The sequence below is a fragment of the Panthera leo genome, chromosome A2 (genome assembly GCF_018350215.1).
Source record: "Panthera leo isolate Ple1 chromosome A2, P.leo_Ple1_pat1.1, whole genome shotgun sequence".
NCBI lineage: Eukaryota > Metazoa > Chordata > Mammalia > Carnivora > Felidae > Panthera > Panthera leo.
In genome coordinates this window covers 17,857,768-17,882,730 of record NC_056680.1, presented here as the reverse complement: position 1 = coordinate 17,882,730, position 24,963 = coordinate 17,857,768, and the positions used below count along the sequence as shown (strand labels likewise).

At 40.7% G+C, this 24,963-nt stretch overlaps 1 protein-coding gene and 1 pseudogene across 1 annotated transcript in view; one reads left to right on the top strand and one right to left on the bottom strand.

Annotated features, from left to right (window-relative positions):
• The window catches only part of PRKAR2A (protein kinase cAMP-dependent type II regulatory subunit alpha), a 112,422-nt gene that overhangs the window by 7,797 nt on the left and 79,662 nt on the right, over positions 1 to 24,963 (top strand). The gene's annotated exons all lie outside the window — the stretch shown is intronic.
• On the bottom strand, positions 55 to 849 carry LOC122213607 (annotated as a pseudogene).

The following is a 24,963-nucleotide window of genomic DNA, read 5'->3' as shown; positions in this document are numbered from 1 at the left end:
AAGGCATCCTTGTCTTCTTCCTGATTTAGCGGGGAAATTTTTCAGTCTTTTACCATTGAGTAAGATGTTAGTTGTGTTTTTTTGTTTGTTTGTTTTTGTTTTTAATAAATGCTGTTCACCATGTTGAGGAAATTCCCTTTAATTCCTGGTTGTTGAGTGATTTTATCATGAAAGGGTATTGAATTTTGTTAGATGTTTTTTGTGCTTCAGTTGAGATGATGTCGCTTTTTCCTTTCATCTTTTAATGTGGTATACTACACTGATTGATTTTTGTATGTTGAACCACCCTTGCATTTTTGGGATAAATCCCACTGGGTCACATTTTAAGGTATAATCGTTTTGATATACTGCTGGATGTAGTTTGCTGGTATTTTGTTGTCCTAATGATTTCTTGCTGCATTTTGTAAATTAAGTGAATATATTATACTCTACTTAATTATTCTCCTTTTAGGTTGCCTCCAGATGTTTGTTTGCATGAACTTTTTTATGTATATGGGTTTTGATAATTTATTAAAGTAATTAATTTAAGCATTGGCATTGATGACTTCATCCTCAGTTCCTGGCTCAGATGGAAGTAATCTGTTTAACAGTCTCAGAAGGACCGTGCAGGTCAGTGAGTTGCTTGTGGATCCTCATCTGAAAAAGATCCCAAGTCTTACTACCATCACCACAAGGAGTTTTCTAAGTAGTGATTCTCAGGGTCTTGTTAGGCATCTGAACTGGTCCATCCATTTTGAGGTTCTTTTCTTTTGCTTCAAGTCAACACATAACCTTTTTTTACATTGGTTTTACATTGTGGCTGGTTAGGGTAACTGTAGTTTGGTGAATCACTACCTCTGGTTCCTGGGGTGATTATTCTGTTATATTTAAGAGCCAGGGCTGCAGCTGAGCTTCCTGACAGAATTGTTCCTCTGGGAGAGCCAACAGCAGTGAGTCAAGAGCAGGAGCCAGCACCCCAAGCTCCACTGCAGCTGTGACCATGTCTTCCTCAAAGATTGCATAAGCCTTTTTAAAATTTTTGGCTTATTCCCCTAGAACAGATTGATAGAAATATAATTATTAGGTCAAAATGTACTTTTTTTTGTCATTTAATAAGTATAGTCATATGCTTTTCAGAAGGATTGTTCCGATCAGTATACACAGTCATCAGCAACATATGTGAATACCAAATTTGCTGTGCCATTGATAGCACAAGGTATTAAAATTCTTTAAAAAGTACTAATTTGGGGAAATTTTTTCTCAATGTTTTAATTTCAGTTTTATTCATTGTAGGAAGGTTGAATGTTCATCTTCATCTAATGTTTGCTCACGTTTCATGTAGGGCTGTATACTTCAGATACTTTAACTGAATTGGTAAAAATTACTCCTTGCTTTTGTTTTAGTTTTTTTTTTTTTTTTTTTTTTTTTTTTAATTTAATTTAAGTAATCTCTACCCCCAATGTGGAGCTCAAACTCAGGACCCCAAGATCAAGGGTCACACACTCTGCTCTACTGACTGAGCCAGCCAGGTGCCCTAACTCATAGCTTTTGGAAGGTGAGAGAGAGAGGAGAGTCAAGATTTACTCCTCCTCACACCATATCTGGGGTGAACCTGGTATTACTTTGGAATACCAGAGGGATGGTGCTGTTAATAAAGATACTAGATAAAGAAAAGCTGTTGTTTCTGTTCTTAAAGCACTTCTGACACTACCTGGAGTTAGTGCAGACCTCACAAGTTAAAGGCTCAGTCCCACAAGATGGCCTCCCTACTTCAGATGCTAATCACAAGTCCTGGCCTCCTATATTTCTAACAGACCATCTATAAATTTGGGGGTTTCCATAACCCCCTCCTGGAGTTTGATAATTTGCTAGAATGGCTCACACAACTTAGGAAAATGCTTTACTTACTGTTACCAGTTTATTATAAAGGATACAAGTCAGGAACAACCAAATGGAAGAGATACATAAGGCAGGGTATATGGGAAGGGGCACAGAGCTTCTGTGCCCTCTCTGAGCATACCACCCTTCCAGCACCTCAGTGTGTTCAACCTGGAAGCTCTGAACCCATTTATTTAGGTTTTCTGGAAGTTCTTTTATGTAGGCATGGTTGATTAAATCGTTGGTCATTGGTGATGAGCTCAATTCAAAGCCCTTCTCCCCTCCCTCTTGGTCTAGGGACTGAAAGTTCCAATCACCTGGTTGGTTCCTCTAGTAACTAGTCATCTCATTAGCATAAGCTTAGGTGTGGTTGAAAGGGCCTTATTATGAATAACAAAAGACATTCCTCTCAATCACTTAGGAAATTCCAAGGGTTTTAGGGGCTCTGTGCAAGGAACCAGGGCCAAAGACCAAGTAAATATTATATCACAGTATCACACTGGAAAATTTCAAAATTAATCTTTCTCCCTCCCCTCTTCTCTCTCCTGTCCTCTTCCTTCCTTTCCTCTCAAGGGGAAGACAGAGTTGGACCTATTGCATGAATTTGAAAGGCTTACAGGATGGCCTGGTAGAAATAGCCAGCAGGCCTGAATCCCTGGGTGGCTCAGTCAGTTGAGCATCGACTCTTGATCTTGGCTCAGATCATGATCTTCAGTTTGTGAGTTGGAGTGCCCATCGGGCTCTTCACTGACAGTGTGGAGCCTGCTTGGAATTCTCTCCCTCTCTCTCTGCCGCTACCCCACTCGTGCTCTCTCTTAAAATAAATGAATAAACTTAAAAAAAAAAAAGAAAAGAAATAGCCAGCAGGCCATGGTAATCACAGGCCTGGAACTGGAAGACAGGTCAAGGCTAGATGAGAGGTGTGAGGAGCCATCAGTGTGACATGGGAGTGGATGAGGCTGTCCTATCCAGTTTGAAGAGAATAAGGCCATGACGGTGATGAAGTTTTGGAGGTGATGATGGGGTTCATGGGGTCTGGAGCAGACTGCCAAGAAAGAATTTTCAAAGACGTCTTTGGTGCCAAAAGGTAATCTTATTAAAGCATGGGGACAGGACCATGGGCAGGAAGAGCTGCACTGTAAGTGGGGGGTGGTGGTGACTGTTTTATGGAGTCTGGGGAGATTAAGTCAAGAGGGAGTTTCCAAAGAGACTTTCACATGCCAAAGACTTACTGGATCCAGGCTCAGCTATTGTCAAGTTAAGGTTGTTTTTCCCTCTAGCAAAGCATTGACATTAAGACAGTAGGGAGTTCCTGGACTTTAGGCTGTTGATGGGATTGCCTTTTTTGGGTAAACTGGTGGAGTCCCTTATCAGTTTAACCATTTGTTTTTTGTCCTTTCTTGTTTTGGGGTAGCTGGGAGTGTCCAAAGAATATGACACCTGTCCCACCTGGGAGGGGGGTGGTGCTAGCTTGTGTTTTGCCCTCAGCCTGCCTCATCAAATGCTCCCTCATCCACACTGATCCTGGGACCTCTGACAGACATTCTGGTTTTTCGTTTGTTTTTTGAGAGAGAGGGCACAAGTGAGAGAGGGAGAGAAGGAGAATCCCACCAGGGGCAGAGAGGGAGAGAGAGAGAGAAGCAGGGCTCACCTGGGGCTCGTGTTTTGTGCTCATCACCCGAAGTGGGGCTGTGCTCATCCAAAGTGGGGCTCATGCTCACCCGATGTGGGACTCGTGACCTAAGCCGAAGTTGATGCTTAGTGACTGAGCCACTCAGGCACCCCTAACATTCTGTGTTTAAAAAGTATGGGTAAATGCCAAGATTTAGTCAGGGTGAGAATGAGACCCTCATGTGGATGTAGTTTCTCCACATCCTCTTATTTATTTATTTATTTGTTTGTTTGTTTATTTGTTTATAAGTTTTTAAATGTTTATTTTTGAAAGAGAGAGAGAGAGAGTGAATGAGCACGAGCGGGAGAGGGGCAGAGAGAAAGGGAGACACAGAATCCAAAGCAGGCTCCAGGCTCTGAGCTGTCAGCACAGAACCTGATGCAGGGCTGGAACTCACAAACTGAGCCACCCAGGGGCCCCATTATTGTCTTTTTAAAAAAATAATTTGAGGGGCTCCTGGGTGGCTCAGTGGGTTGAGTATCCGACTTTGGCTCAGGTCATGACCTCATGGTTCGTGAGTTCGAGCCTTGCGTGGGGCTCTGCGCTGACAGCTCAGGGCCTGGAGCCTGCTTCTGATTCTGTGTCTCCCTCCCCTCAGCTCCTCCCCTGCTCACACTCTGTCTCTCTCTCAAAATAAATAAAGATTAAAAAAATAATTAAAATAATTTGAGTGAAATTCATGTAACATAAAATTCATCATTTATTTATTTTTTAAATATTTATTTAGTTTTGGGGGAGCGCAAGCAGGGAGGGGCAGAGAGAGGGGGGCAGAGGATCCAAAGTGGGCTCTGTGCTGACAGGCGAACAGCAGTGAGCCTGATACGGGGCTTGAACTCAGAACCGCAAGATCATGACCTGAGCCGAAGTCAAGACACTCAACTGACTGAGTCATCCAGGTGGCCCCCTTATTTATTTATTTTTAAATGTTTATTTATTCTGAAAGAGAGAGAGAGGACGAGTAGGAGAGGGGCAGAGAAGGAGAGAGAGAGAATCCCAAGTAGGCTCTGAGCTGTCAGCACAGAGCCCAATGCGGGGCTCACTCTTACAAGCTAGGAGATTATGACCTGAGCTGAAATCAAGAACCAGATGATTAACCACCTGAGCCACCCAAATGCCCCAAAGTTCATCAATTTACAGTGAACAATTCATTAGCATTAAATACACTTAACTATATTGTGTAATAACCATCTCTGTCTTGTTCTGAAACATTTCTATCACTCCCAAGTAAGTGATAATCCTCCATTAAACAGTTTGTACCCATTTCCTCCTCCTGCCTCCTCCCACCCCTGACAGCCACCAGTCTGCATTCTGTTTCTGTAGGTTTGCCTGTTTTGGACATTTCATATAAATGGAGTCATACAATATGTGATCTTTCGTGTCTGCCCCTTCCTCTTGGCATTGTGTTTTCAAGCTTCATCTGTATTGTAGCCTGTATCAATCAATACTTCATTCTTTTTTTATTGCTGAATAGTATTCCATTATATGTATGTACTGTAATTCATTTATCTGTTAATCGGTTGATGGACATTTGGGCATTTTCTACCATTTGGCTATTGTGAATAGTGCTGCTATTGCATACCTGTGCATTTCCTTGTTTGAGTACCTGTTTTTAGTTCTTTTGGGTATACACCCATGAGTAGAATTGTGGGCTCATATAACAATCTGTGTTTAGCTTTTGGAGGAGATGCCAAACTCTCTTCTACAGTGGCTTAACCATTTTACCTTCTTACCAGTGTACTTGGATTTCAATTTCTCCATGTCATTGCCACACTTGTCTTTTTGATTATTGTCATCCTAGTGGGTGTGAAATGTATCTTATGGTTTTCATTTGCATTTCCCTAATGACTAAAAATGTTGAACATCTTTTATGTGCTTGTCCATTTGTATATTTTCTTTGGAAAAATGTCTATTCAGCTCCTTTGTCCGTTTTTAAATTGGGTTGTCTTTGTTGTTGAGATGTACGAGTTTTTTACATATTTCAGATACCAGTGTCTTACCCAATATGTAATTTGCAAATGTTTTTCCCTATTTTGTGAGTTGTCTTTTTACATTCTTGAAGAACACAAGTTTTAAATTCTGATGAAGTTCAATTTGTCTATTTTTTTTCCTTTGTTGCTATGCTTTGAGTGTCATACCCAGTCTGCTTTTTATGGATCCCTACCCCAAAAGAGCACCTTGTCCTCTCTAGTCCATTTTCCAGCTAGTAGCCAGATACTTTTTTTTAATGGAGATCAGATCATATCATTCTTCAGTTTAAATCCCCTCATTGCAAATGGAATGAAATCTGCATATCTTCCCTTGTCTACACAATCCTGCAGGATTTTGTCCCAGTCTTTCTCTCTACCTTTTCTCTCTAGCCCTACCCATCCTTGCTTGCTAAGCTTATTTCTACATTTGCCTCACTCTCCCTAATTACTGTATGATTGCTGCAGGCCCTTCCTGAATCTTTCTTTCCTGGCTCTGACAAGCTGGCTCCTCTTCTCTTAGGATTCAGCTTCAGAGAGGCTTTTCAAATTGTCCTGCTTAGAGTGGGTCCTTTTGTTGTTGAGATTAATAGCACCCCAGGTAGTTACATTAGAACTCTAGTAATGATCTAGAATTCTCCTTTGCTTTTTGTTGTTTCTCTATCAGTAGAACAGAAGCTCCTTGAGGATGGGAAGCTGTCTTATTCTTTGTCTCCAGTGCTTAGCTTACACTTGGTCCATAATGGATACTTAGTGAGTGAGTTTCTGACAGCTGATTTTGGAGACTGGCATCATAGAGTACACTGGGGGAGCACAGATATGGGAGCAGCAGAAGGGACTGGTCAGTCAGTGGTGTTGGAAGCAATGGAGAGGTCAGCAGAGGTAAGGCTGGTGTTGAAGTGGTTGCGCTCAGCTGTAATTCTCAGGGTGTTATGTGCTGGTCACAGCCTGTGCTGTGGTTGGACTGGCCCTTGTGCTTATTATAATTGCAAGACACCCTTCAGCAATAACCATCAGGAAACTTTGAAGAAATTAAGGTTTATTATTTACAGGATGTGGAAATTACACAGCACACGTGGAGCCACACAGCGAGGACGTTGAGGGTGGTTAGCCGGGGAGGGGTGGGGGGAGAGTGCACATGCCTGGGAGTGAGAGCAGGAGCACACACAGGCCCAGGGTTCTGCTTTTATATTGGGAGTTGAGGGTAGGGGCCTAGGGTTTTCCGGCTCACTCTTTATTGGGGAATTTAAAACATAGGAGAAAAAACAAGTGTTCCAAATCATTTATCAGAATCAACCAAGATCTCTAAAACAAAGGAGGCTCAGTGAGGGAAGGCAGCCTGGCTTTTTATCTAATTAAGTGGCTGGCAATGTGTTTATTCAAGATAGCCCTCTAGAAGTAGATGCCTCTTTGAAGTGAATGCCTAATCATTGTTTAAGTCAGTCGCTTGCGTTACAAAAAAGAACAAAAAACTGCATACACTGCACAGGGATAGAGGCTCCAAGTGGAGTTGTGGTGGAAGAGGTCTGGTGGCAGCAGCACTGGGAGTGTGTGTGACAGCAGATGGCTGCAGAAGGTGCACATAAGGAATGGGGAGTCCATTTTGAAGAAGTGAAGAAAAAACCAGTGATAACTTGAAAGAGAGGTGGGTGTGAAGGAAGGTTTTTGTTATTGGTAAGACATAGTCCCCCCTAGCACGTTCCTGTCAGAGGAAAGGAGCCAGTGAAGGCAGCTGATGCAAGAAGGCCTTAAGGCTGGGTGGGTGAGAACAGAAAGAAAGTGGGGACATCTTTTCAGAGAGTGGAAAGGAATGTTATTTGCCTTTATTTTAAAAGATAATTTAAGGTTTTACTTAAAGGCCTTGTCTTTTACTAGTTGAATCTCATAGAGGTGAATGTTTAAGAAGGGAAAATTATCTCTTGAAACGTGTTGTTATTGATTTTTCTAAGCTTATCTGTCTGTTGGCTATTTTTAATACCATGGATCCATGAAAGAGAAATAAATGCATTTTTAAAAAAATGTTTATATATTTTGAGAGAGCTTGTACCGCTCGTGCACGAGAGTGAGCAGGGGAGGGGCAGAGAGAAAGAGAGGTAGAAGGATCCCAAGCAGGTGCTGCACTTCCAGTACAGAGCCTGATGTGGGGCTCAAACTCAAGAACCGTGAGATCATGACCTGAGCCAAAATCAAGAGCTGGACGCTTAACTGACCGAGGTCAGTTAACTACCCAGGTGCTTCTGCATTTTTTTTTTTTTTTTTTTTAAGATTGCTATAATGTAGACTTTATTTGGGGGAAGGTTCTTTTTAAAAAATAACAACTTCTTCATACAAAATCTTTTAACTAGAAATTAATGAAAAGACAGCTTATTGGAACTTCGTTCTTTTTGGGTTTTTTTAATAAAATTAAAAAAAAAATTTAATGTTTATTTACTCTTTGAAAGAGAGACAGAGTGCCAGCGGGAGAGAGGCAGAGAGACATAGAATCCAAAGCAGGCTCCAGGCTCTGAGATGTCAGCACAGAGCCCAACGTGGGGCTCCAACTCACGAACCATGAGATCATGACCTGAGCTGAAGTCAGACACTTAACTGACTGAGCCACCCAGGTGCCCTTATAAATTAAAAAAAAAAAAAAAAATTTAATGTTTATTTATTTTGAGGGAGAGAGAGACAGAGTGCGAGCAGGGGAGGGGCAGAGAGAGAGGGAGAGAGGGAGAATCTGAAGCAGGCTCCAGGTTCTGAGCTGTCAGCACAGAGCCCGATGCAGGACTTGAACTAGACAACCGCGAAATCATGACCTGAGCTGAAGTTGAACGCTCAACTGACTGAGCCACCCAGGAGCCCCGTAAATTTTTTTTTTTTAATGTTTATTTACTTTTAGACAGGGAGAGACAGAGCATGAGTGGAGAAGGGGCAAAGAAAGAGGGAGACACAGAATCCAAAGCAGGCTCCAGCCTCCGAGCCGTCAGCACAGAGCCTGTTGCGTGGCTGGAACCCACAAGCTGTGAGATCATGACTTGAGTCGAAGTTGGACGCTTAACCAACTAAGCCACCTAGGCGCCCTTTGAACTTCTTTCAAGTCTCACAACTTTTCACTATCTGATGAGAAATGATGAGCTATTGGGAATTTTCCATATGTTGCTCTTATAAACTTCTTACTCTGTTAAAAAAATGAAAGAAACTAAAAGGTCACTATTATAATGAAAATACTTAGGAAGCAATTATGATAATGAGGAAATCACTAACTTTCACATTGTGGTTTCTGGAAATAGCCAGATATTTTAAATCCACAGTGAGGTGATTGAATTATCCTTGGATTAGTTTTTTTAATGGAGATACTTGAGAATACTGAATTTTAAGTGCTTTTTTTTTAAGCCCTGCTTCTAATACTTACTGTTAAAATATTGTCAGTTTTAGAAAAAGAATGATGTCCCTCAGTGATCTGCTCACACACTGTTTTTATTATAGAAAAGAACAGAATAGTCTCCAGTTAGAGAAGTGAGCTACACAGTACTATGAATCACACACTGCTCCTCTGCCTAGTTTTCCTCTTTGAGAGATACGTTAAGTCCTGTTTTTATCACATGGTAATGAACATATCTGTGACTCTGGTGAGGCTCCTGTGGCCTGTATTCCCTGTGAGGCAGGTGAGGGTGGGGCGTGGCACTCAGCAGCTTCCTGGGTGTGAGAATGTGGGGTTACTGCTCCTTAGGAACCCACTTCATTTGTGCGTCTAAAAGATGTGTGGCCTTCTTTTTTCTTCCAAGCTTTTAGTCAAACTGAGAACCCTACTGCTCTTTTTGAAAGCAGCTATGAGAATGGTGTGGAAGAAATAATTTTCAAATACCGTACAAGAGAAAAAGCAGCCTCTTTTTGCATGGTGGCCCTTACTAAGGAAATAGGATTATTAAAAAAATAATTAGAGGACACTTATTCACAGAACACAAAAGATTTACGCTAGCATTAATACAAAAAACTGAGCCTGGGTGGCTCAGTCGGTTATGCGTCCGACTTCGACTCAGGTCATGATCTCATGGTTCGTGAGTTCGAGCCCCATGTGGCACTCAGTGCTGACAGCTCGGAGCCTGTAGCCTGCTTTGGATTCTGTGTCTCCTCTCTCTCTGCCCTTACGTGCGCGCTCTCTCTCTCTCCCTCTCTCTCTCAAAAATAAATAAATAAACATTAAATTAAAAAACCTCAGCTTTAAAGCATTTTTAGTAATCTACGGGCAGCTTTGAAATGTCCTCATTGGAAGAACCAAATGCATTTGAGGACACCAGTGTGTAATATGTAGGTAAGGACAGGTTGGGCATATGTGCCCATTCTGGAGACTGTGAGGAGCTTGTTTTCATCACCTGTAGCACAGAATAGCTTTAGTTTACAGTTCTGGTTAAGGATGAGATATTATTTCAAGATTAAATGTTTCCTCAGTAAAAATGGATCAAGGCTTCCCCTTCAAATAAAAAGCAACTTGAGGGAAATAATAGGGGAAACATTTTGCTCATTAAATCTTTTTGTAATAATTTTGGATGATGTGGCTCCAGACTAAAATAGGTGTTGGCACAGCTATTTTGTCTCTAGAAATATGTGGTCGGCTAGGACTGTTCTTGTATATCGTATCTTCAAAATAAGTTTTTCTCATGTCATTTTTCCTCTTAGGTGTAAAACTTAGTTTATGATTCTTTGGAGTTAAAAAAAAAAGGGGGGGGGAGTGTTCACAGCCCAGTAACTAAAACTTTTAACTTCTATTATTTATTTTGCATTTAAGGTTCCACTTAAATGAATTAAAATTAAAAAATAGATGCCTTGAGTTTTTCTCAGTCCAAGTCCTAATACCTGCCTGGGAGGTTGTTAGAAAGAGTTTTAAGATGTGATACCCCCACAAGATACTATGTGTGAAGACAATGATTAATGATGTTGAAATTTGGACAAAAAGTTTTTGGCTAAACCAGTGGCTGGAGAATTACTGTTCAGTTTGCAATGTTACAATTAAAGCATTTCCGTTTTTTGAGACATCAGTATTTTTATTTTTATTAAAAAATCTTTTTTAATGTTTATCTTTGAGAGAGAGAGAGAGAGAGAGAGAGTGCATGAGCACGAGCTGGTGAGGGGCAGAGAGAGAGGGAGACACAGACACAGAATCCCAAGCAGTCTCCAGGCTCTGAGCTGTCAGCACAAAGCCCGATGCGGGGCTCGAACTCACGAACTGCACGATCATGATCTGAGCCGAAATCGGACGCTTAACCGACTAATCCACCCAGGTGCCCCAAGACATCCAGTATTTTTAAAGAAAAGTAAAATTATTATTAGAGGAAGATTTGTTTCATACCATAAATAGGCATACTTGTCACCTTTTGCCATAGTCTTGATGGCTCCTTTGGGAAAAATTATTGAGGCTCTTTTGTTTGGTGATTCCATTATTATTAACAAGGAGGTGATTTGTCTTGCCATTACCAGGCCAACTCTCAACTACACAAAAGAGAAAGATGGGGCGCCTGGGTGGCGCAGTCGGTTAAGCGTCCGACTTCAGCCAGGTCACGATCTTGCGGTCCGTGAGTTCGAGCCCCACGTCAGGCTCTGGGCTGATGGCTCGGAGCCTGGAGCCTGTTTCCGATTCTGTGTCTCCCTCTCTCTCTGCCCCTTCCCCCGTTCATGCTCTGTCTCTCTCTGTCCCAAAAATAAATTAAAAACGTTGAAAAAAAATAAAAAATAAAAAAAAGAGAAAGAGAAGCCCAATCTGGTTGGTGATGTTACAGAGTTTTGTTGCAATCACTAGATAACTCTTGGAATGTAGTTAAATTTAATGTATAAAAAATTTTTTTTAATGGTGTGTAGTCTACTAGATGAGTGGTATCTGAAAGGCTAATAAATGAGAATGGGATTTAATGCTCCTAAAATGAGTGAGCATCTGTGGTCTTAGATATCTTTACATTTGTCTATTTTTGTAACTTGGCGAGAGAATTTTAGCAGTTTGTTTTTGTTGTATAATAAAGAATGTGCTTGGTCTTTGTGCCTTCCAAAATTCTTAGACTTTCCCAAGGGATGGAGTGTCTTTCTTATTCATGAGTCCCTTGGATCACAGTTGAGTTAATGTTAATGCGATAATTCAGAATGGGGCCTGGTTACCAGAAGGACCAGCCATATAGTTAGAGGATTGGGACTTTGAGCCAGTCTGACCTCTGGGGAAAAGTGGGGCTGGGGATTGAGTTTAAAATCATGTGGCCCAGGATTCAATCATGAATATGGAATAAAACCCTGAAAAAAACCTTTGAACTCTAAAGCTTAGTGGAGCTTCCTTTTTGGTGAACACGTTTATATTCTAGGAGGGTGATGTGCCCTGATTCCAGAGGGCATGGAAAACTTTGTGTTCAGGACTCTTCCAGATCTTATCCTGTATGTTTCTTCATTTGGCTAGCCCTGATTTGTATCCTTTATAATAAAATTGTAAGTATAGTGCTTTCTGGGGTCCTGTGAGTTGTTCTAACAAATCATACCTGAGTTGTGGGAACCTCTGAATTTGTAGCCAGTAGGTCAGAAATATGATTGGCCTGGCGACTCCCAAAGTGTAGTTGCATCTGAGGCAGGGGCAGTCTTGTTAGGGACCATGTTCTTTAACTGTGGATTATGATGCTACTCTGGGTGGTTAACATCAGAATTGTATTGAAATCCACCAATTGGTGTCAGAATAGTTTTATATTCCTTTTACAATTCTACTTAAATTGGTGGCCATATGTGAGTTGGTGCGAGGATATATACATCAGAAAGGAGATTTGGCTTTTAGTCCTTTTCAGCCTGGATGATAGGAATAATTCATTCAGTCCATTTATATTTAGTGTCTATGTGTGCCAAGGTTGTGCTAGACAAAAGGTGGCAGGGAAGTCCCTGTCTCCACTCTTAGGAGATTTTAGTGTGATGTAGTAGACATATGGGGTTTTTGTGTGTTATGATAGAGAAGGAGTGCTCAGCCCTTGAAATGGAGCTGTCTTCTTTGAGTCTTGGACAATGGCATTGGGTTAAAGATGGATCTTTTTAGTCAGTAGGCACTTTAGGAGCAGAGAGATATCACATCTACTAGTATACGTGGGGCAGGGGTTGTGTTTGGCAATGGTTATTTCAGAATAAGTGACTGTGTTTAGTGGCTGAATGTGTTAGGGCAGTGTTTTGTAAACTGTGTAAGTGAACCATCTGTATCAGAATCACCCTGCCCACAGAACTGCTGATTTTCTTTTTTTTTTTTTTTTTTATGATGGAAAATGTTAATAATTGACAATAGCAAGAAGAATAGTGTAATAAACCCATCTACTCATCACCCAACTTCATGGTACTGATACCATGGCAACCAGCTCTGATTTATAATGCTTGCTAGTTTCCCTTGGGGAATATTTACCCACGTATTTACCGTGCCAATTTCAAGCTCCCGACACAATTTCATTGAACAAAGAGTTGGGGAAAGATTCTTTTTTCTTTCTTTCTTTCTTTTTTTTTTTTTTTTTCAAATTTTTAAATGTTTATTTATTTTTGAGAGACAGAGAGAGACAGAGTGCAAGGAGGGGAGGGGCAGAGAGAGAGGGAGACACAGAATCCAAAGCAGTCTCCAGGCTCTGAGCTGTCAGCACAGAGCCTGATGCAGGGCTCAAACTCACGAACCGTGAAATTATGACCTGAGCTGAAGCTGGACGCTTAACCAGCTGAGCCACTCAGGAGCCCCTAGCTGAGGAAAGATTCTTGGAAGCAGTTCTCCTGATCTGGTGTGAGCTTGCACCAGTTTTGAGTCATTCCTACTCAAACCACCTTCCTCCCAGATAATTAAATAAAATTATAGGAATAATCGTATCCATAAATATTTAACCTTATATCTTTAAGGACTAGTTTTAAAAATATACCCATAAAATTTTTATTACCTCTAAAATAATGAACAATATTTCCTTAGTATCAAATAGTCAATCTGCATTCAAACTAAAGTCTCCAAATGAGGTCCATAGGTTACATTTGGCTGCATTATCTCTTAAGTCTCTTTTAAACTATAGGATCTCTCTTTCTCCACTCCCCCATTCTCACTCTCTTTTTTTTTTTTTTTTTTTCTTTTGAAGCTTATTTGTACAAGGAAGTTTATTTTGTAGATATTTTTCAGTCTGGTGTTTACTGATTGCATCCCCATGATGTTTGCATTACAGTTCCTCTCTCCCATTTTTTTCTCTAAATTCATAATTAGTACTAGAGCAGTGGTTCTAAAAGTGAGGTTCTAGGATCAGCAACATCAGCTTCAACTGGGAAACTTGTTAGAAATACAGATTCTTGGTCTTACTTTGTTGAATCAGAAACCCTGAGAATGGGGGCCTGCAATCTGTATTTTAACAAGATCTTCATAATGATTTTGATGTACCCTAAAGTTTGAGAGCCATTGTTGTGTAGGCTTGATCAGATTCAGGTTTGTTCCCCACCTGCTACCTCCCACCACCTCCACCAACTATTTCATAGCTTCTGATGTGTTTTCCATTAGAAGGCACATAAGGCAGGGTGCCTGGGTGGCTTAGTCAGGTAAGTTTCTTGACTTTTGTTTTTGGCTTGGGTCATGATCTTACAGTTTATGGGTTCGAGCCCTGCATCAGCCTCTGCACTGACAGTGCAGAGCCTGCTTGGGATTCTCTCTCTCTCTCCCCCCTCTCTCTACCCCTACTCTACTTAGTCTCTCTCAACATAAATACATAAACTTTAAAAAAAATTAAAGAAAAAAAAAAAGAAGGGACATATGGCTAACTGGTCTCTCATTTATGATGCTGATAAGCATGTTGACCATTGCCTGGATTGTATCCATTAATTCACTCAAGTTTCAGATGGCATTAATTCTGTCATTCTTTCTTCACTGCATACTGGAATGTTTCTGTAAAGAAAAACTTCCTCTCATTAACTTTGATCACTCTGCAGAATAGTTTGTTCAGGAAAGACCGGATAAATGCAGAGTCTTTTCTTCTATTTACCTGTTTTCAGAATAATAAATTGATTCTCTGGCATCCTCCAAAGATGACCAATGAAGTCTTTGACAAAATACCATATAAACTCAATTATTTTAATTGTATTTGGTGTTTTAGTCCATTGCTATATGTTCTTATTTGATGCTCATCCCATTTTTTGTGTAGTGGAAACCTCTTTAAGTATAATTGTTTTGGGGGTTGGGGGGGTGGGGGGGCACGTGTGCACTAGCACACAAGCAGAGGAGGGGCAGAGAGAGAGGGAGAGAGAGAATCCCAAGCAGGGTCCAAGCTGCCAGCGCAGAGCCCAATGTGGGGCTCAAACTCACGAACTGCTAGATCATGACCTGAGCCCAAACCAGGAGTCGGGTGCTTAACCAACTGAGCCACCCAGGTGCCCCAATCTTAGCAGTTTTTTATAGCATCTGTGATTTCTGGTAGAAAATTTCCCAGTCTTGTTACATGTTTAGCTCCAGACCAGCAATCAGCAATTTCTTCAAGGAGCCTTGTTTCCTTTTAGGCAAAAATGGTGGAGACCATAATCTGGATGGTAGAGATACTCATTGCTACTGGGTTTAGTTATATTTCCAATTCAAATTCAGGACTATACTGCTTTTACTTAACCTAATGTATATCCTTTCTCTAATGCCAGAAAATTCCCGTGTTCAGTAACATAATTACTCATTTTCTTAATCCCATAATGCACATGAAACAGTCTCAGAATCATAAGGCTGGAAGTAACGATGTTTGAAACAAACTGTTGAAGATTTTCTTGAGTTCTTATTATCTTTAGGATATATCCCACTAGGGTATCCAGTTCAAGTCTCTTGAAATAGTTATTTTTATGGTTTTTCTCTCAATTCAATACACAGTTAGTTTGCTTTATGTTTTGGGGATTGCTTTTTCAAATTCAAAGTTAAATCTACAAAAAAAGGTATATTCAGAGAAGTCTGGCTTCTACCCTTAAAGCCTCCACTTGATTCCCTCCCTCCTCTGTAGTAATGGTTTTCAACCTTGGGAGGTTTTTTTGTTTGTTTTTGTTTTTGTTTTTTTTGGTGTTTATTTATTTTGAGAGAGAAGGCAAATGTGCGAGCGGGGGACGGCAGTGAGTTTAGAGTGAGAGAATCCCAAACAGGCTCTGTGCTGTCAGCCCAATATGGGGCTCAGTCTCACAAACCATGAGATCATGACCTGAGCTTCAATCAAGAGCTGAACACTTAACCTGAGCCATTCAGGGTGCCTCAAGCTTGGGTGCAATCAATTCATTATTTGGCGAGAGGAATTGAAGGAGAGTGAGACCAAGCATCAGACCAATGCATCTCAGATTGCATGAGACCAAGCAATCATTTTTATATGATTCCAGGTGATTCTCATGGATAGCCAAAGTTAAGAGCTACTGACATTTAATTTTTTTAATGATATATTGTTCCATTAAAATGTGTGTGTGTGCGTGCACACACATGTGCACATATGAAAATAGATCTATTTTGATTCCTTCTTTTTCTTTCTTTTTTTACTTTGAGTATAGTTGGCATACAGTGTTACATTAGTTTCAGGTATGCAACAGTGCTTCCATAAGGTTATGTATTATGCTGTGCTCACAAGTAAAGCTACCATCTGTCCCCATAAAATGCTATTACAGTATCATTGACTATATTTCTTATGCTATCTATGCCCTTTATTCCCATGACTTAGTCATGCCATGTCTGGAAGCCTCTATCCCTTCACCCATTTTGCCCTTCCCTCCCCTCTGGCAACCATCAGTTTGTTCTCTATATTTATAGGTCTGGTTTTGCTTTTTGTTTGTTTATTCACTCGTATTTTTGGATTCCACATATGAATGAAATCATATGGCATTTACCTTTATCAATCTGGTTTATTTCGCGGGACACCTGGGTGGCTCAGTTGATTAAGCGTCCGTCTCTTGGTTTTGGCTCAGGCCATGATCACATAGTTTTGTGAGTTTGAGCCCTGTGTTGGGTTCTGTGCTGGCAGTGTGGAGCCTGCTTGGGATTCTGTCTCCCTCTCTCTCTCTCTCTCTCTCTCTCTCTCTCTCTCTGACCCTCACCAGCTTGTGGTATCTTTGTCTCTCTCAAAATAAATAAACTTAAAAAAATCTGACTTATTTTGCTTAGCATAATATTGTTTAGGTCCATCCGTATTGCTACAAATGGCACAATCTCATCCTTTTTATGGCTGCATAATATTCCATTATGTATATTTATACACACACCCCACATCTTCCTTATCCATTCATCTATTAATGGACACTTAGGTTGCTTTTATATCTTGGCTATTGTATATAATTTTGCAGTAAACATAGCATTGCACAGATCTTTTTTGGGGGGGAAGGGGGTGGTAGGTAGGCTTCACATCTAGCATAGAGCCCATCATGGAGCTGGAACTTATGACCCTGAGATCAAGACCTGAGCTGAGATTGAGTCAGATGCTTAACCGACTGAGCCTCCCATGTGCCCCACATATATCTTTTTGAATTAGTGTTTCCTTTTTTTTTTTTTTTTTTTTTTTTTTTGGTAAACACTCAGGAGTGGAATTATTGGATCATATGGTATTTTTATTTTGAATTTTTTGAGAAACTTCCATACCTTTTTCCCTTCTTTCTGAAACACAGGGAAGTATACTGCTGTACTCTTCACTGAACAACATGACCCAAAGGGAAGTTGTGACACACTGTGCAGTTTAACAAGCTCCTGGGTTATCTTGCCACCTGCTAAAGCTGGAGGGAGAATGCCCGTGTAATAGATGTTATAGGACTTAAAAAAAGAAAAGTGACAATTGAGTAATTTTTATTCTAAAATGTATTTTTAAAGTACAAAACTAGAAATTCTAAACCCATTTATATAATTATAAAAGTTAAGAATACTGGGACATCATGAACACATACATGTGTGACTTGGAATCTACAGCTTACATTGCATGATTAAGATTTACTAACTAGCATGATATGTGATTTCCATTCAATTGCTAGTCTGTGACATTTGTTTTGTGTTCTTATAACTTGTGAAATTTTGTTTATAAGAAAATTAAAATGGCTTAATTTTTAATGTTTTTTAAATTGATTTATTATTTTTTTGAAGTAGACCTCATGCCTAGTTGTAGGGCTTGAACTCATGACCCTGAAATCAAGAGTTGTGTGCCCTACCAACTGAGCCAGCCAGGGGCCCCAATTTGTTTTTTATTTGACCATAAAGTTTGTTTGTTTGTTTGTTTTTAAATATTTTTGAGAGAGACACACACAGAGCACAAGCTAGGAGGGGCAGAGAGAGAGGGAGACACAGAATCCGAAGCAGGACCCAGGCTCTGAGCTGTCGGCACAGAGCCTGACATGGGGCTCGAACTCACAAACCGTGAGATCATGACCTGAGCCGAAGTCGGACGCTTAACCAACTGGTCCACCCAGGCGCCCCATTCATTTATTTTTGCCTCAGTTACTGAGGCCATGTTTTCCTCTCTATTCCAGTCCAAGAACTCAGTAGATATTGTGAGTGCCAAGTGATGTTCTTTTAGTTTGAAACAGTCTTTGGCCACACAAGTTTGGAAAATGCTGCTGTGGTTTGGTGACCCATTAGTAAAGCTTTGTAGGGGCGCCTGGGTGGCTCAGTCAGTTAAGTGGCCAACTCGATTTCAGCTCAGGTTGTGATCTCAAGGTTTGTGAGTTCGAACCCCACATTGGGCTCTGTGCTGACAGTGCAGTGCCTGCTTGAGTTTCTCTCTCTGCTCCTCCTCTGCACTCTCTCTCTCAAAAAATAAATAAACTTAAAAAAAAAAAAAAGCTTTATAAATGGGAGGGACACCATCATGTTTGTACCCTAGGCAAGCAGTGTGAAGAGCTGGTTTGAAGCAGAGCCAGAGTGGATGCTGGGAGACCCCCTTATAATCCATTATAATGATACAAATGAATAGTGATTAGGGCCTGAACTGAGCCAAGTGAAAGAGAGTTAGTGTTACGGGTTAGCAGGAATGTTATAAAAAAAAAAAAAAAAAAAAAAAAAAAAAAAAAAGGATGTTTTCCTTAGTTGAGTCACCACTTCTAAAATTTGTTATTCTGTTTTTCAGGTCCAGAAAATAGATGCTTTAAATATGCCCATATATGATCAGTCCCTTGATGACTGACTCATGTTAATTAAATTCACTGGAAACTGACTTACACTAAATCAGGCAGACCTTGGTTTATACCCTTGCTGTGTCACAGCACTGACCTTTAGTATTTTCATTCTTTTTTTTTTTCTTAAGTTTATTTATTTTGAGAGAGAGGGAAAGTACAAGCTGGGGAGGGACAGAGAGAGACAGAGGGAGACAATCCCAAGCAGGCTCCACGCTGTCAGTATGAAGCCCAACGTGGGGCTGGATTTCACAAACTGTGAGATCATGACCTGAGCCAAAATCAAAAGGCAGACGCTTAACCAACTGAGCCACCCAGGTGCTCCTTCAGTATTTTCATTCTTTTTTTTAATTTTTTTTTTTCAACGTGTTTTATTTATATTTGGGACACAGAGAGACAGAGCATGAATGGGGGAGGGGCAGAGAGAGAGGGAGACACAGAATCAGAAACAGGCTCCAGGCTCTGAGCCATCAGCCCAGAGCCTGACGCGGGGCTCGAACTCACGGACCGCGAGATCATGACCTGGCTGAAGTCGGACGCTTAACCGACTGCGCCACCCAGGCGCCCCAGTATTTTCATTCTTAAGAGGGGAATCCTTGACTATCAATCGTGGTGAACATTAAAGATAATGTATACTATATAATTATCATAGTGACTAGTATGATAACTATAATTGGTTGGGCAATCTTTTCTGTTGATCTTAGAACTCATATCCTTGAAAACCAGGGAATGTGCACATATTAAAATCTTTGGTTGGACGATCAATAAGAACTTTTTAAAAAATATTTATTTATTTTTGAGAGGGGAGGAGGGGCAGAGAGAGAGGGAGACAGAGAATCCCAAGCAGGCTCTGCATTGACAGTGGGGCTCGAGCTCACGAACCATGCGATCATGACCTGAGCTGAAATCAAGAGTTGGATGCTTAACTGACTGAGCCACCCAGATGCCCCACTACTAGCCTTTTATCAGCCAGTTCAAGGGTTTCCTTTTCTGCACACCAGCAACCCTATAAGGTAAGTTCTATTACTATCCTGATCTTTTAAAATTTTTTTTAATGTTTATTTATTTTTGAGACAGAGAGAGACGGAGCATGAACGGGGGAGGGGCAGAGAGAGAGGGAGACACAGAATCGGAAGCAGGCTCCAGGCTCTGAGCCATGAGCCCAGAGCCCGACACGGGGCTCGAACTCACGGACTGCGAGATCGTGAACTGAGCTGAAGTCGGCCGCTTAACCGACTGAGCCACCCAGGCGCCCCTATCCTGATCTTTTAGATGAGGAAATTGAGGCACAAGGGTTAAGTAATTCATCCAAGGTCACGCTGCCAGTAAGTGACATAACACCGGGATTTGAACTCAAGCGGCAAGACTCAGACTTTATGCTCATAACCTCTTCATCTTACTGCTTTCTAGGAACTCAGTTAAGTACTTCCTACATGAATCAGGTGTTCACAATGCTCATCTCTACATGTGGGGTTCAAAGAAAACAGGTTTTTCCTTTTAGGAAAGGAAATTGCTTCCAGCAATTTCCAGCAAGGTAGAAAGCAATTTCAAAGTGTTAACTTTTCTCTATTCCTGTTACCATTGTCTTGGTTTCAGCCTTCCTCTCTTGTCAGGACTATTATTGTAGGCCCATTGCTGGTCTTCCCACTGTGTGTCTTATTCCCTTGGTGTCTTGTTCCTTGGTTATTACTGGAATCATCTTTCTAAGATGCATATATGACCCTGTTACTCCCCTGCAGAAGACCCTCCTTTGGCTGTCCAGTGCCTATAATCAGTCAGAGAATGAGCAATTTAAAAAAGCATGAGCAGTTTTTCTGTCCTTGCTCCACTTGGCTTGGGACAGGTTCCCATTCTGGAACAAGTCATTGTGCTTCGGCAGTGGAAACACTATGATTTTCCCAGCTTGGATCATGTACCCTGTCCTGTGGTCTATTTGGAAATGAGAGTGGGGGGCAGGGTTGATGTGAAGCCCCACAAGGACTTGAAATATTGGCGAGGCCACTCCTAAGTGGTAAGTCCAGATACCTAGATAGAAAGAGGAAGGGGTACTAAGTGATGCCATGGGGGTGAAGGTGGGCTTACAGTTAAACCCTGTTGCAGCCTTCAACTCCTCCTCTGCGTTCTGGCTTTAGTTGGGCACATGCTCATTTTGCTGGGCAATGGGCTACAGAAGAGAAGAGCATTCATGCCTGCAGGAGCTTATCATGGGATGGGGGTAGCAAACAGGCAATGTGATGCGATGATCCCTTTCCAGGTGAAAGCTGGGGAATTCTAATATACGGTATATTGCTGTGGTTCCATAATTAAACAATGGTGGATTTTTTCCCAAAAAAATATAAACAGGCATTGTATTTAATGACAGCTCTGCTTTTAGTGAGTTGTCCAATTTAGATAAGTTATATCCTGGCTTAACCACTTCCTAGCTGTGTGACTTTCTGTTTGAGGGCACTTCTCTTAGTCTCAATCTCCTCAGCTACAAAATGGAATGGTAATAGGGTTGTTGAGACAATTACATTCGCTGATGCATTTCAGATTCTTGGCACAGTACTTGCACATAGTGGAACTAAAAAAAATTGTAACTAAAAAAAAAAATGTATGAACAGGGTACACACGGTGAAATAGTAGCTGTGAAAAATGTGAAACTGAGTTCCAGTTTTTAAAAGATCTACAATTTTGAAAAAATACAAAACAAAACTATGATATCCCTAGCATTTTACCGTCATAGCACCTTCATACATAGGGTCATTGAGTCCCTTCTCAGGTCATTTGTGGTGAGTAAATACTGTTCTCATTGAATTTGTGAGGATACCAAGGCCTCAGAGAGGTTAAGTTCTGAACTTTAGAATGCAGACCTGTTTTTGACTTCAAATCTTATTATGACTCTTATATTTGTCTTGTTCTGCAAAGTCTTGTTAAATATTAAGAATAGGGGCGCCTGGGTGGCGCAGTTGGTTAAGCGTCTGATTTCAGCTCAGGTCACGATCTCGCGGTCCGTGAGTTCGAGCCCCGCGTCGGGCTCTGGGCTGATGGCTCAGAGCCTGGAGCCTGCTTCCGATTCTGTGTCTCCCTCTCTCTCTGCCCCTCCCCCGTTCATGCTCTGTCTCTCTCTGTCTCAAAAATAAATAAACGTTAAAAAAAAATTAAAAAAAATATTAAGAATAAATGACTGATATTGCAAAATGACAGATTAAAGGATGGTGGTACAGCTTTTGTCATGAAAATATGGCAGATATTCCTTGTGTAAAGAATTTGATAGGCTTAGATCTTTGGCTTTCACTTTTCTTAACAGGTTAGGCTGATATCTGTTGGAAAGGATGCCTGGGGTGTGGTAAAGGTGGAAATGAATGTTGGCATATGAAGGAAAATAAATAAAGAACCCTGACTTGCATCTTTACACCTTTGCATTGGGGCTGAGGGTAGACGAGACAGAGTCTGTGTTCGGTGGTACCTCTTGGATGCAGTGTGTGTTAATGTTTATGGAATAATCAGTGCCTTTGGGAGTGGAAAATGATTTGCTCCCCCTCTTCTAAACTGCAACATTTATGTACTTGGAGGATTAAGAATCTTCCAGTTTCAAGGTACCTGGGTGGCTTAGTCGGTTAAACATCCACCTTCAGCTCAGGTCACGATCTTGTGGTTCGTGAGTTCGAGCCCCACATTGGGCTGTTTACTGTCAGCTCAGAGCCCGCTTTGTCTCCCTCTCTCTCTGCTGCCCCCCCCCACAATAAGTAAACATTAAAAAAAAAAAAAAGAATCTTCTAGTTTCTTAGTAGCATACCATCTCTAAATACCAGTGCTTTCAAAAGAAACAAAAATCTGAAATGGAATATATAATATTCAATCTTTCATGTAAATATGCCAACATTTCTGAATATCAAAAGGCTTTAGAACTGGAGAGTCGAAACCACCCATTTTATTCATATCCTAAAAGACATGTTGAAATTCATGATTAAATATTTACAAAACTCAAAGCTTGAAATTAGAAAATAAAAATGGACTAGCTGTTTGCTGTTAGAGAGAGCTATGCTTTGAATTGCTGGAGAGCTACTCTGATTTAAGGGCTTCATAAGCTTTGAACTACTCTGATTCTATGATATGTTATCAATTTTTAGCAATGGTTTTCCACTTTGGTGCACATCAGATTTATCTCCTAGAACTTTATGGAAATACAAATAGAATAAGGCATTGAAGAATGTTTAAAATTAGCAAAAAGCTCAAACTTAGTTCAAAATTCAAAATACATCTTTTTTCTTAAAGGTCTTTGTGGGTGACGGACCTTCTGCTGTTTTTGTTTGTTTAAATTTTTTTTTTTTATTTTTGAAAGAGAGAGAGAGCATAAGCAGGGAGGGGCAGAGAGAGAGGGAGACACAGAATCCGAAGCAGGCTCCAGGCTCCAAGCTGAGAGACAGCACAGAGCCCGATGTGGGGCTTGAACTTGTGAACCATGAGATCGTGACCTGAGCCGAAGTCGGACACTTAACTGACTGAACCACCCAGGTGCCCCCTGAATTTTTTTTTTTTTTTTTTTTAAGAGAGAGAAAGTATGCACACACAAGTAGAGGAGAGACACAGGGAGAGGGAGAGAGAGAATCCCAACCAGGCGCAGGGCTTGATCCCAGGAATCTTGAGATTATGACCTGAGCCGAAATCAAGAGTCAGATGCTCAACTGACTGAACCACCCAGGTGCCCCCAAAATACATCTTTCTTTTCTTTTCTTTCTTTCTTTTTTTTTAAAGCTTATTTATTTATTTTGAGAGACAGAGATAGTGTGTGTCGGGGAGGGGCAGAGAGGGAGAGAGAGAATCCGAAGCAGGCTCCACACTGACAGTGCATGACGGCCGATGTGGGGCTGGAACTGAAACTCAGGAACCGTGAGAGGATGACCTGGACTAAAGTCAGACGCTTAACCAACTGAGCCACTCAGGTACCCTAAAATACATCTTTCTTAAGAGAAGCTGAAAACTACAAACTTGTTAACTTTTTAGGTGGATAGAAAGGATTATAAAGCCCATTGAATATACTATTCAGTGACCTTTCACTGTTAAAATTCTTGATAACTTCCCTCCTTTGCCTTATCTGGGTTTACTTAGAACATTTAACGTGGCTCACAGCAGCTACCTAAGTCACATAAAACTTTCTGGAAATTGCAGTTTTGTCAATCCCAAGGAAGAACTCAGGCTCTGTTGCCCAAATCTCTACTCAAGTGGACTCTGTCTTCTATATCCAAAAGCTGGAAGAGGTATCTCCTATCCTCTCCAATGAGTATCACACCCCAGTCTTTGTCTCTTATTTTTAGTTCTTTGTGTTTTAATATGTACCGAGTGTTATGTCTAAGTTGATTACTGTGCTAACACAAGATTAGACTAGGTTTTTTCTGTCTGTAGAAATCAGTTGTGTTCACAAGTTCTCAGAATCTAAAAAATCTGAGCATATTTCAGAGCTAAATTTTCAGTTTTTCATTTTTATTATTTTTAAATGTTTATTCATTTTTGAGAGAGAGAGCATGAGCGGGGGAGGGCAGAGAGAGAGCCAGAGACATAGAATTCAAAGCAGGCTCCCCGTTCTGAGCTGTCAGCACAGAGCCCCATGTTGGGCTCAAGCTCACAAACTGTGAGATCATGACCTGAGCCAAAGTGAGACACTTAACTGACTGAGCCACCCATGCTAAATTTTTAAAAGTTTAAACAGAGCACAAGTCTTCAAGTAAAATAGTAAAACCTTTTTCTGTTCATAGTTCCAGTAATGCCAAATGAGAAAAGGGTATGATAAATTATTTTTTTTCCTATTAATATACCTCAGAACCTACTGAGTCCGTGCCTTATTTATTGTATGACAGGATGTGTTTGTTTGTCACCACAGCTAGATTATAAACTCCACGAGGACAGGTGATTTGTTTGGCTCTCCACCCTAATCCCAGTGCCTAGTGTAAGTAGGACTCCATAAATATTTATTGAATGAAAAAGGATGATTTTTTTTCCTGCTTTTCTCTGGACTCTTTCATTTCCTCCCCATGTTCCTTGTATTTAATATTAATATGATTCAATTTTTTTAATGAGTTTTATTGATAACATATGCTGTAAAAGTCATTCATTTTAAGCACACAATTCAACTATTTTTAGTAAATTCACAGAGTTGTACAGTCATTACCACAATTTTAGAACTTTTTATTATCCCAAAAGTCCCTTGTGCCCATTTGCAGTCACTTCCCTTTCCCACCCTAGTCCCAGGCAATCAGTAATGTACTTCTGTCCTTCTGGTTTTACCCTTTTTGGGCATTTCATATAAATAGAATCATACAGTATGTGGTCTTTTGAGCCTGGCTTCCTTTACTTAGCATACTTTTTAAAAATCAGGAATTTCACATAACATGTAGTTAACTA